Raw genomic sequence first — 11491 nt, 5'->3', positions numbered from 1 at the left:
ATAATACATGTGTCGGCATGTTAGTTGTATATTGACTTGATAATCTCCATACGAGATGACGCAACTGTCTGTGGATGCCCAAATATATCTGACATTGTACCTGACGTGCAAATCATAATTATTGTTAAATAACAAAAGCAACTCATTCGACATCTTCTGCTAATACACTGTCTGTGGATGCCCAAATATATCTGACATTGTACCTAACGTGCAAATCATAATTATTGTTAAATAGCGAAAGCAACTCATTCAACAGCTTATGCTAATACACTGTCTGTGGATGCCCAAATATATCTGACATTGTACCTAACGTGCAAATCATAATTATTGTTAAATAGCAAAAGCAACTCATTCAACAGCTTATGCTAATACACGGAATTGCATCACGTTACACTGCAAAGTTATGGAGTACACGTATATAGTTGTAATGCAGGTGTGTACGTTATTTCATATATATGCCCTTTATAATAAACAGAAGTGCCGTTCTCTGCAAACATTGTCCTGTGTAAATATCCTCAAATAATAAGAAGAAGAGTTTAATTGAAAACATTAATTGTGTGTTTTTATTCATAATTTAGTCCATGTCTGCTGTCCATATAATTCACTTATGCTGGTTTATGATAAAATGAGCAGGATATGTAATGGGATCTAAATGGATGATATATACTGGGAAGAATGTGTTAACACAAACCAGTCTCCGGAGCTTAGATAACTTTTCTTTCTTGTGCAATCTAATTCATATGTTTAATAAAATACTTAAACGGGATTCCTTGTATGATCGCGATACGTTCCGCGTTTAAGTGAGTGAGTACGGTTTTAAGCCGCTTTTTACAATATTCCAGCAATATCACGGCGGTGAAATGGGCTTCACACAGTGTACCCATGTGGGGAATCGAATCGACGTGAAGAGCGAAAGATTTAACCACCAGGCTACCCCGCTGCCCCTTTCCTCTTTGATAATATTTGAGTTACGTGACATTTTGCCTCAGTGTTTTTGTCTGATTAAGTGAATGTTTTTATCTTATCAGTATATCTAGAAAATGTTCGACAAATAATTTATGCTATCTGATAAAACGAATACCCTGACTACAAACTGTATGCTATTAGCGGCTAAAGAACTGCCTTGCTGTATGTGAACGCAAGAAATGAATAGTCAACATTGAATTAAACTTTGAACTAGATAAGACGACAAAGATAATAAATGATAAACGGTATTTATCTTCATGGAAGGTAATCTGTATCAACTCTGGTCGAAATCATGTTATTTCTATTTGAAATGTCCATACATCTACTGAGTTTCAAGAAAGACCTACAACATTGATATCAGTTAACGTTCCCGGCAGGAAATCATTTTACCTCTTTTATCTAACAATACATATCTTTAATCTAACAAGACATACACGCGTAATACCTCATCTTTTGTAACTTTGTACTCACCACATAAGAATGATTCGAAATTGGCATACTACATAAGAATGTACCCAGCACATAAGAATTATTCGAAATTGGCACACTACTTAAGAACGTACCCACTACATGAGAATGACTCGAAATTGGCACACTACATAAGAATGTACCCACCACATTCTAATAAGAACGACTCGAAATTGGCACACTACATAAGAATGTACCCAACACATAAGAATGACTCGAAAATGGCACACTACATAAGAATGTACCCACCACATAAGAATGACTCGAAATTGGCACACTACTGAAGAATGTACCCACCACATAAGAATGACTCGAAATCGGCACACTACTGAAGAATGTACCCACCACATAAGAATGACTCGAAATTGGCACACTACTTAAGAATGTACCCACCACATAAGAATGACTCGAAACTGGCACACTACTTAAGAAAGTACCCACTACATCAGAATGACTCGAAATTGGCACACTACTTAAGAATGTATCCACCACATAAGAATGACTCGAAATTGGCACTCAACATGAAAATGTACCCACCACATAAGAATGACTCGAAATCGGCACACTACTTAAGAATGTACCCACCACATAAGAATGACTCGAAATTGGCACTCAACATGAAAATGTACCTACCACATAAGAATGACTCGAAATCGGCAGACAACATAAGAATGGATTCAACATTGACACAATGTACAGCTTATCTAAAGAGTAAAATATATTTAATTTAATAAATGCATGGTAACATTGATATGAAGCCCCCAAGATAACATAAAATAGTTAGAGTAACTTACGTCCGCTTTGCCAGAGTGTTCTCTTTACTTGCAACACCAGATATAAACTGAATTTTCTTCACCACTATTTTCAATTTATATTCACAGAGACACTGACTCTGACGCAAGTGCGTGTTTGCAGTGGTAACGTACAATCAATTGCCAGAGTGTAACAAACAAGTGTTCTGTGATTACGTATACGCGAATGCCGCGAAGTACTCCTGCTTTCAGCGTCATCGTTTGTTCGAATCACACATATTTCACAGGTATCACCTAATATGATCAGCACCAACCCCGACTTCGCACGTCAACATCCGCAACCAACATCACCATAGAATCCCACCAATATCAAGTGGGGGCACGGGTGGCCCAGTCGACTAAACCGGCGGTATTAAGTTCACATGAACACAAACAGACGATAACGATATCCATGTTTGTGGGATTAGGTAAGTGTTTAATTTCTATGAAACGCATCACGTACAATATCAAGCTGTCACGCCGTCATCTAACAGACATAACGCCTAGTTAAACATGGGTCATGGGTGGCCCAGTCATCTTAGGCGCCGCAATTCGCTGTACAGAGTTGCGTTCCTTGTCCACGCCAGAAACCTATGGTTATGAGTTCGAATCCCGTTTCATCCCGATTATGTTTCTAGGTTTGTCGGCAGCATACCCGTACTCGTGGGTTTCACCAAATTGGTAAACGTCTGAGACATGCAGCAACTTATATTACGCCAATGTAACTACAACACGCAATAATTTAACTATACTGCCTAGCGTATAACCAGTCTCCCTCCCTCACAATTGTGTTTATTATCGTTGTAAAACGGATGGACCAATGTTGTGGAGTTTGAATACATTGAGTCTTTTATTACACTAATTTACTTGTAGAGTCAAAGGGAGTTTCAGCGTGCTGTTGGACGGACGTCAGTGCCCTTCTACCAGTAGATGATGAAGTGAATATATGATCAGCTCATAGCCTCATTGGTAAAAAAGGGTGGACGGAAACGTGTAGATTCGTGTCTGGCAAAGCATGAATTATTTATGTGTCCTGTCTCTTAGATCAACGCTAATGACACTAAGCACAAAACAACCATTTTTTACCTAAAATACCTATTTATTACCCCGGTTAATTTCCAGAGAGGACTCGTCGCCTCTTATCCACGACAGCCGATGTCTATATTCCCTGATCCGCATTAAGAAATTTTAAAGTGTACCAAAGTCCACAGATATGCTCCTTCAAAGGATACCTTGACCATAAATAAGTATTGAAAAAGAGGGCGAAATTCAAATGTCCTAAACCTTTACGTATAGATTAACCTCGGACTCTTATGTTTGGATCTTTTCAACTGCCATTACGTGTTCATTTATTCTGCATATGCAAAATTAATAATCTCTTCATGCTTCGTGTAATGGACATTCATAAGGAATATAACAATACATTGCTGCACAAAGTTATATGTGAGGACGTGAACTACAGGGGATACCCAACTGATATATTGTTGTACCAGCGTTTCCAGCAGACCACCAGCATGTAATGAAACGTACGCTGCAGAATCTCCCGTTGCACCTTTGGTTTAAGACAATAGGCAGAAACAGTCCTGATCATGATCCCTCGACGTTGGTTTCTATCAAGTATTATACATCTTTGCTCAGGTATGAGTGTCTCCATAACTCGTTCATGAATCCAATCGTCATCATCAATTAATTTGAAATATTTTAATTTAGGCACGGGTGGCCAAGCAGTCTATGAGTGCGTAATTTACTGTGAACATTTAAGTAACTTACGTGTGCCAAAATAACTAAAGTCATGGGTTCGAATCTGATATTCGCCCGGTTTATGGTTCTATGTCAACATTAACCATTGTTCGTGGAACTGAACAAAATGGTAAACTGATTAGACTTACATCACTTTCTTCCCACATCAAGCTGGCTTGCAATGATATCATTGAAACACCAAATTCACTCACTTGCTTCTATCAGCTGGGTAACCGCTGCATACAAGACCGTTCCCTCTGGTACCCGTCCTGACAACGACCCTTTCCTCTCAACTAAGCATCTGCCAAATCGTCATATACATGAATATATGCGGCAAGATGAATTAGAAATTAATGCATCGTAGCTAACATGTCCTGAGAACGTTAATGTGCAAGATGTGAAACTGCTTGTGTTTTAGAATGTGATGCAAGTTTTTTTTTGACACGATCAATACAAATAGGATACATTAAGCGTTGACTTTTGATCGAGAGACAATGTTCCCGAGATGTAGCATCCTGTCTATACACTGTATCACAGCAAACAGCTCGACAACCCGTAATAGCTGTAAGGTCATGACCATTAAGAAGGGCAGATGCATGGTCTGTATTTTCTCTCGACTCTTGTCACCATTTCTACGTTGTTCATCGACGGTGATTGTAGCGCGAAGCATCCGAGATGCAGATGTATGTTGTTTGTCCGGCCCCCACCTGCGCATCTCATCCGCCCTGAAACATGATCATGCTCATCCGCCATAAAAAATAAACCCCAGCACAAGGTCATGCTTGGGTCAAGCATTCATCACTGCGGTCAGTCGCCTCAGAGAAGAAGTGTTTTATTACACACTGGCGGGTCTGCAGCTCTGACCTCGATGACAGGTTTTAGGATATTTCGTTTGTATTCCCAATAGTTTACTGGCTGCCACCCTAAATCGTCCAGGCAGCCTGGTTATTTCAACGAAATTAGTCACGTGGCAAACTCAGAGGAACTGACAAAAATACCCTGTAACCATGGAAACCTTATCTGATTTCAGTTTTATTTCATTATATTTACAAGCGACGGAGTCTTTCCTGAGCGACACACGATTTATGACCTTGAAATGAGAGCAGTTTAATATTGCTGTCTCAAATCATTGTATAAAATGACTGTTTAAGATAAACTGATGTTTTTCATTTGTCAGATCTAGAATGTTGATGCAAAAGGAATCTTATCTGATTTCAGTTCTTTTTCATTGTATTACACAAACGACGGAGTCGTTCCTGAGCTGTTGTTCCAAGAAAGTTGATGAAAAAGGTATTCAGTACTGATATAAAGGATGTCATCACGAACATGCAAGTGTATTAGGCTGTATAATATGGTAATCTTGCTGAATGGTGTATGTTGCTGTGTTTAATAGGTAATGTAAATTGGAAAGCCCCATGTGAGTTGAATGATGTATGTCAATAGCCATTCAAAAACACATTCAACACTGAGATAATCGCCGATACTTATTCGAACCTAAATGCTTTGAGTTCCAAGGCAGCAGGCGAGCCATCGTTGCTTCGAATCACTGAATAAAACTGATATATAAGAAATTATATCAAATATGCATGATGTCTCTGTCGTGTTGAGAAGAATTATAAACTGAAAGTCACCATAATTTTGTTGAAATGGCATTGAACATACATACTATGAATCTATTCTTTGCTTACCCATTCTGTCGGTTCGAGATGTCATGATTTTAACATTAACTATTGTCACCGATTCTTCCAAGTATTGTTATGTGGACAAGACTAACAACAATTTCCATAGAATCCGCATGATTGTATATTTAATATTTTTAGTTTACCAAGAAGTATTCATATTATAAATGCATTTAAATTGAACAATTGCTTTCCGGAAATTAAACGACATCAACCACTTGAACATACATTGTTTGAGAGGCATTACTTGGAAGTTGACGGATGACAAAGTAGACACAATTTATGAATAACAACTTTATTTACTGACAACGCGACGTTTCGGTGCAGCTCCTTTTCCATTGTCAAGCAATTGTGTCTACTTTGTCACTTGAACATACCAAAACATTTACTATGCTATTGAAAAGTGAATTCGCCGAAGAATCACCATCAACTCACAAACGTGTAAAACCAAATGCATGCGGCAAATATTATAGAGCTCCTATTAACAATTAATTGTCATTCCTAATGGTCTCCTGTGATAAAATGTCAAACATTGTCCACCCAGACACTACAAACAGAAATCAATATAACCTTTTCCAAAATTGATAGGTTTGTCTTACCTTTAATAGTTTTTATCCACTTCAAATACGTCAGTTTTAAACTAATCATGATGCCCAGGAGCCGTCCAACCTAAGAAAACTCGATATCATATTTCATATTTATGCTATGTCGTTTTGTCCACACATGACACGCGTATGCCATGATACACTCGCATTAATCATAGATGAAAGCTCTTTGCAAACAATGTGCATTGTATTGCCTTTGCAGTAGACATTTGTTGATGATTCTTTTCAAGTCATACTTTCAAATATCATATGAATGATTGTTTTATTCAGTCTAGACACTCAAACGCCAATTGCTAACAATACTGACCCATGATGAAAGATATGATACGCAATAACATATATATCTAGGGCGGTGGGGTAGCACAGTGGTTAAAGCGTTCGCTCGTCACGCCGAAGACCCGGGTTCGATTCCCGACATGGGTACAATGTGTGAAGCCCATTTCTGGTGTCCCCCGCCGTGATATAGCCGGAATATTTCTAAAAAAAAGGCGTAAAACCATACTAACTCACTCACTTAATCACTCTCTAAAATCACAACTATGTACATGTTATGAAATACCATTGCCCATTCAGATTGTAAATCTCCAGACAATAGCCCATTAAAAGATGTTAATCTCTAAATGATACATGATCTATATACGCATATTTCTACTCTATTACGTCCATTTAACATAAAACTGCATCATATCGAAACAATATTTTAACATTGTTTTCAATATGGTATTTATTGTTCCCTATACTGCACTTGATCGATTGCAATTGTTTATTAATTTTGGAATGATCAATCAATTTAGAAAATATTCGTAATAACATTAACTTCTCTGACCCAATGCTTTTTGTATACTTCAAAACATTTAAATAGAAGTCGAAATGAAGTTAATATTACGAATTCATACTGGGGAAGGTATCTGATGACATCAAGGTATTTTTGCAAACACTTTTCAGAACATAATATGTCTATTCGTTACGAACTGCAGTACCAATAAATCTTTATCAAACTATGTGTATCTAAACAATCCCTGGCAATGTGTTATATAAGAATGAAATAATGAGTCCATACCCTGCGTGTGTACGTTCTTTCATTTACAAATACACAGCATTATAACGACGGGCAATTGACTCGTTATACATTGATGTGAACAGATTGTGGTGGACATATTGCTGTTATCGTTTTACAACATTTGTTATTTCGCTGGCTATTATAGTAATAGGACACACGCTTTCAAACACTGTAGACAGGCTTAGTTGTCGATCTTTCTAAACTTAGCACAAATAGACAGAATAATAATAGGTCACTGAAATAATCGTTGAAACAATAACTCTCATAGAGAATTAGTATTCCCATTATCTGGAAGTGTAAGGAGACACATTGATCTTCAGCTCTCGCTGTGAAACTTTTATAAACTTCCTTATCTAGATGTAGCTGAAACATATTTTCATAATGTCACAATATCGTATGTCTGAGTTTGTTCTTGTCTACATTTCAGTGCATGGCATATTGTTAAGTTCTACGATTTCAATATTAATGTCTAACTATCGGATCATTAGGGTCTTTAGAATAGATCGGGACCGCGAACATTTTTTATGATTTTGGCGATTTAGTAAAAAATTACAGTAGCAGTCAGTTGATAGCAGATAACTACACATTTTCTACCGACCATACCTTAGTATGTCTGGGCAGCTACAAGATTGCCATGACCAGTCCGAACAATGTAAATCCAAGACATAGGACATTGGTGTTTTCAGTTGCCTCACAAACTGGAACGTAAACTGAATGACGTGTGAAGTAGAGGTGTGATGCCTTTTTAATGTTTACACAAAATATACACGAGATATTTTTTCTATTATAGTCAATGCATTTTTGCTCCTGCAGCCGATATTTTTCCTCGGAGTGGATGAGATAAGCTTGAAATTAACCATTACATTAACTAATACTCATTATTTATTTATTGTCATTTCACTCTTGAATGCGATATGTTTTAAATTCATACACATATAAGTATCAATCCCAGGATATGTATATTTGCCTGTTTTGTAAACGCAGGTCATATTTTAAACTTATAATTACAACGGAGCTTTTTAGAGACCCTAAATACATAATTGATACCCTAAAAAAACCTGCTATCTTATAAACTAACGCCAATGTTCCCATTAAGATAAAATACTCTTTGTAGCAATTGTCTATAATGGTTTTGTTCCCGCTTCTTTCACTGCATTTCGGATATATTACATCATGGTCTTCCCACATACTGAGTGTCTGTCAAATATGTGTAAGACATACACTGAGTGCCTGTCAAATATGTGTAAGACACATACTGACTGTCTGTCAAATATGTGTAAGACATATACTGACTGTCTGTCAAATATGTGTAAGACATATACTGATTGTCTGTCAAATATGTGTAAAACATGTACTGATTGTCTGTCAAATATGTGTAAGACATATACTGATTGTCTGTCAAACATGTGTAAGACATATACTGATTGTCTGTCAAATATGTGTAAGACATATACTGATTGTCTGTCAAATATGTGTAAGACACATACTGATTGTCTGTCAAATATGTGTAAGACACATACTGATTGTCTGTCAAATATGTGTAAGACATGTACTGATTGTCTGTCAAATATGTGTAAGACATATACTGATTGTCTGTCAAATATGTGTAAGACATATACTGAATGTCTTTCAAATATGTGTATAACACACTTTCGGTCACGGGAATTATATATGATTCACATACTGCGTATGTTTAGGGCATATCATGAGTGTCTGTCGAAAATGTGTAAGACACATAATTGTGTCTGTCAAACATATGTAAGACACAGTTTCAGTCTCGTGAATAATATATGATTCACATACTGCGTATGTTTAGGACACATAATGAGTGTCTGTCAAATATGTGTAAGACACATAATGAGTGTCTGTCAAACATATGTAAGACACACTTTCAGTCTCGTGAATAATATATGATTCACATACTGCGTATGTTTAGGACACATACTGATTGTCTGTCAAATATGTGTAAGACACACACTGATTGTCTGTCAAATATGTGTAAGACACATACTGATTGTCTGTCAAATATGTGTAAGACACACTGATTGTCTGTCAAATATGTGTAAGACACACTGATTGTCTGTCAAATATGTGTAAGACACATAATGACTGTCTATCAAATATGTGTGATTTGGGGCGTCTTGAAAACCTTTATATGGAGTAAAAGAGACATTCCTACATATATCAAGAAGTAGAGACGTTCCTGAGTCCGATGACAGTCTTGATACTTTTACAGAGGTCCTATGATAGTTAATCCAAATTGGCTTTGTCATGACAACCACATGGTTGAAACCAAAAACCAAGAAATGGAAACGTAAACATGGAAATAACAGACCACAGGCTATATAGAATTATATATTGCATTTTGGATCATGAAGCCTACTCAATGAACAAAACGGTCATTATTTGGATCCAGAAAACATGTTATTATACACTCCTTTTACATTGCAAATGTCAATTTTGTCTATGACAGATGCACAGACAATCATGTCTGGAAACCGCCAGTCCCGGGCTAATAAAAACCGCCTTTATTAAGGAAATATAACACCGGGAATTGTTCCAATAAGTCGCCTGCAGACAGAACATGATGTGTCTTGGCGGCATGTTCATGGTGCGATGGGAAAAAATTTCTGTCGATCGCGAACCTGTTGCAATTTAGTTGTTCCATTCTTAATTGCAATCATGTTTTGCTAGATATACGTAGACGTACGTCTCCTCCAGTTCGTGCTAATTTGGCGGGGTTTTTTTGAAAGAGTAACGTTTAAGCCTCCGAAGAGTTGTTCGTATGCTGCAACTGGGGAAAGAATGTGCTCGCAAAAATGCAACATGCGCTACCGAGGCAGACAAACAGGCGACCACCTGAGGCAAAAACGTTTTCCTGTCAATAATGACCAGTCACGTGATACCAGCTGCCGGCTAATACAAGCAAAGGGTATCCCGAAATGACCGGCGCTAACCTTGGCGATTGCGCCTACAGGTGGTAACCGATTGCGCATGACCAGAAATCATCACGACAAGGGAGGTAACAGCTTTCGTGTTTAATACACGGGCCCACTCTCCCATGACCTTAACTGACCGACGGTCAGCTGCAAGCAGCGTGTCTATTTCAACACCGTGGTCAAACGGTGAGCCAGGAATAAAGGTCCTCCCGTGTTATTTCTAGTTCATAGAACGCGGGATTGTGAAAGTCGGCGGTGGGCAGTCTGGGAAACGACCAATTAATGTTGAATTATTGATCACGGCTACTGACCATCTTTGAGGTATTTGTGCAAATGACAAAGGTAGCATTTCCTTAGATGTACTTTCCTCTTGTCAGTACTTAGTGCCAATGGCAAGTTATTGACATAGAAATTGACGTGTAGCGCATTTGTAACAATGCACTTCCGGGAAATTGCTTGGGGAAAAACACAGAAATATGACACACATTATAGAAAATGGTTAGAATGTATACAGCTGTCAACGTAGAAGCCTTACATGTTCATATCAACATAAATGTGAAGGTATATATTACCGATGTACAACTCTACAATCAGGTGGTAATATTATATGTTCAAAGCTGATGAATCTTCAGGTCATGTTGATTTTCACAGCACATACAAATAGATGTGTTCCGAACGTAAACAAGTTTCATTTATCTTCACTGAAGGGAGGTCAGGTGACAATAAATGTAATAAAACTAATAATCATGAGGCGTGTTTTCATTAATTTGTTTATTGATCCGCAGACCGTAAAACTCAGGATATTGAGAGTTGTGTGTTACCTGTCGAGACAGAAAAAACATTTAGCAATAATATATCACAAATTTGTTTTCATGCATGCCTCAACACATGATATTAAATACACCACGATAACATGTTGAAAAATAATTATTCAGGATCTGGTACATTTTTTTTAAACCAAGTGAACATATGTTTAGACAAAAGGTTTTAACAACTGAAGTGTTTTGGGTTTTTTCGACCATCGACCTCCTCTTAAGGTTAAACGTCATTGTCAAAGCACGTCACGCTTCTTTGTCATTCTGACAGTTGTCAGAAGTATATCACACGCGTACGTTGCACGCGTCATCGACGCCTACATCATACCTCCTAGTGCATTCCCGGTTTGCGTGCAACAATCCCGGATAAAATATTTTTAGATTAAGGAATATCCACCTTTGATTGAATATTTTGTCTTTGTGCAACA

The sequence above is a fragment of the Haliotis cracherodii genome, unplaced genomic scaffold (assembly GCF_022045235.1).
Source record: "Haliotis cracherodii isolate W230 unplaced genomic scaffold, xgHalCrac1.p SCAF_4, whole genome shotgun sequence".
Taxonomy (NCBI): Eukaryota; Metazoa; Mollusca; class Gastropoda; order Lepetellida; family Haliotidae; genus Haliotis; species Haliotis cracherodii.
The sequence above is the reverse complement of the archived record's forward strand: the minus strand, read 5'-3'. Positions refer to the sequence as shown.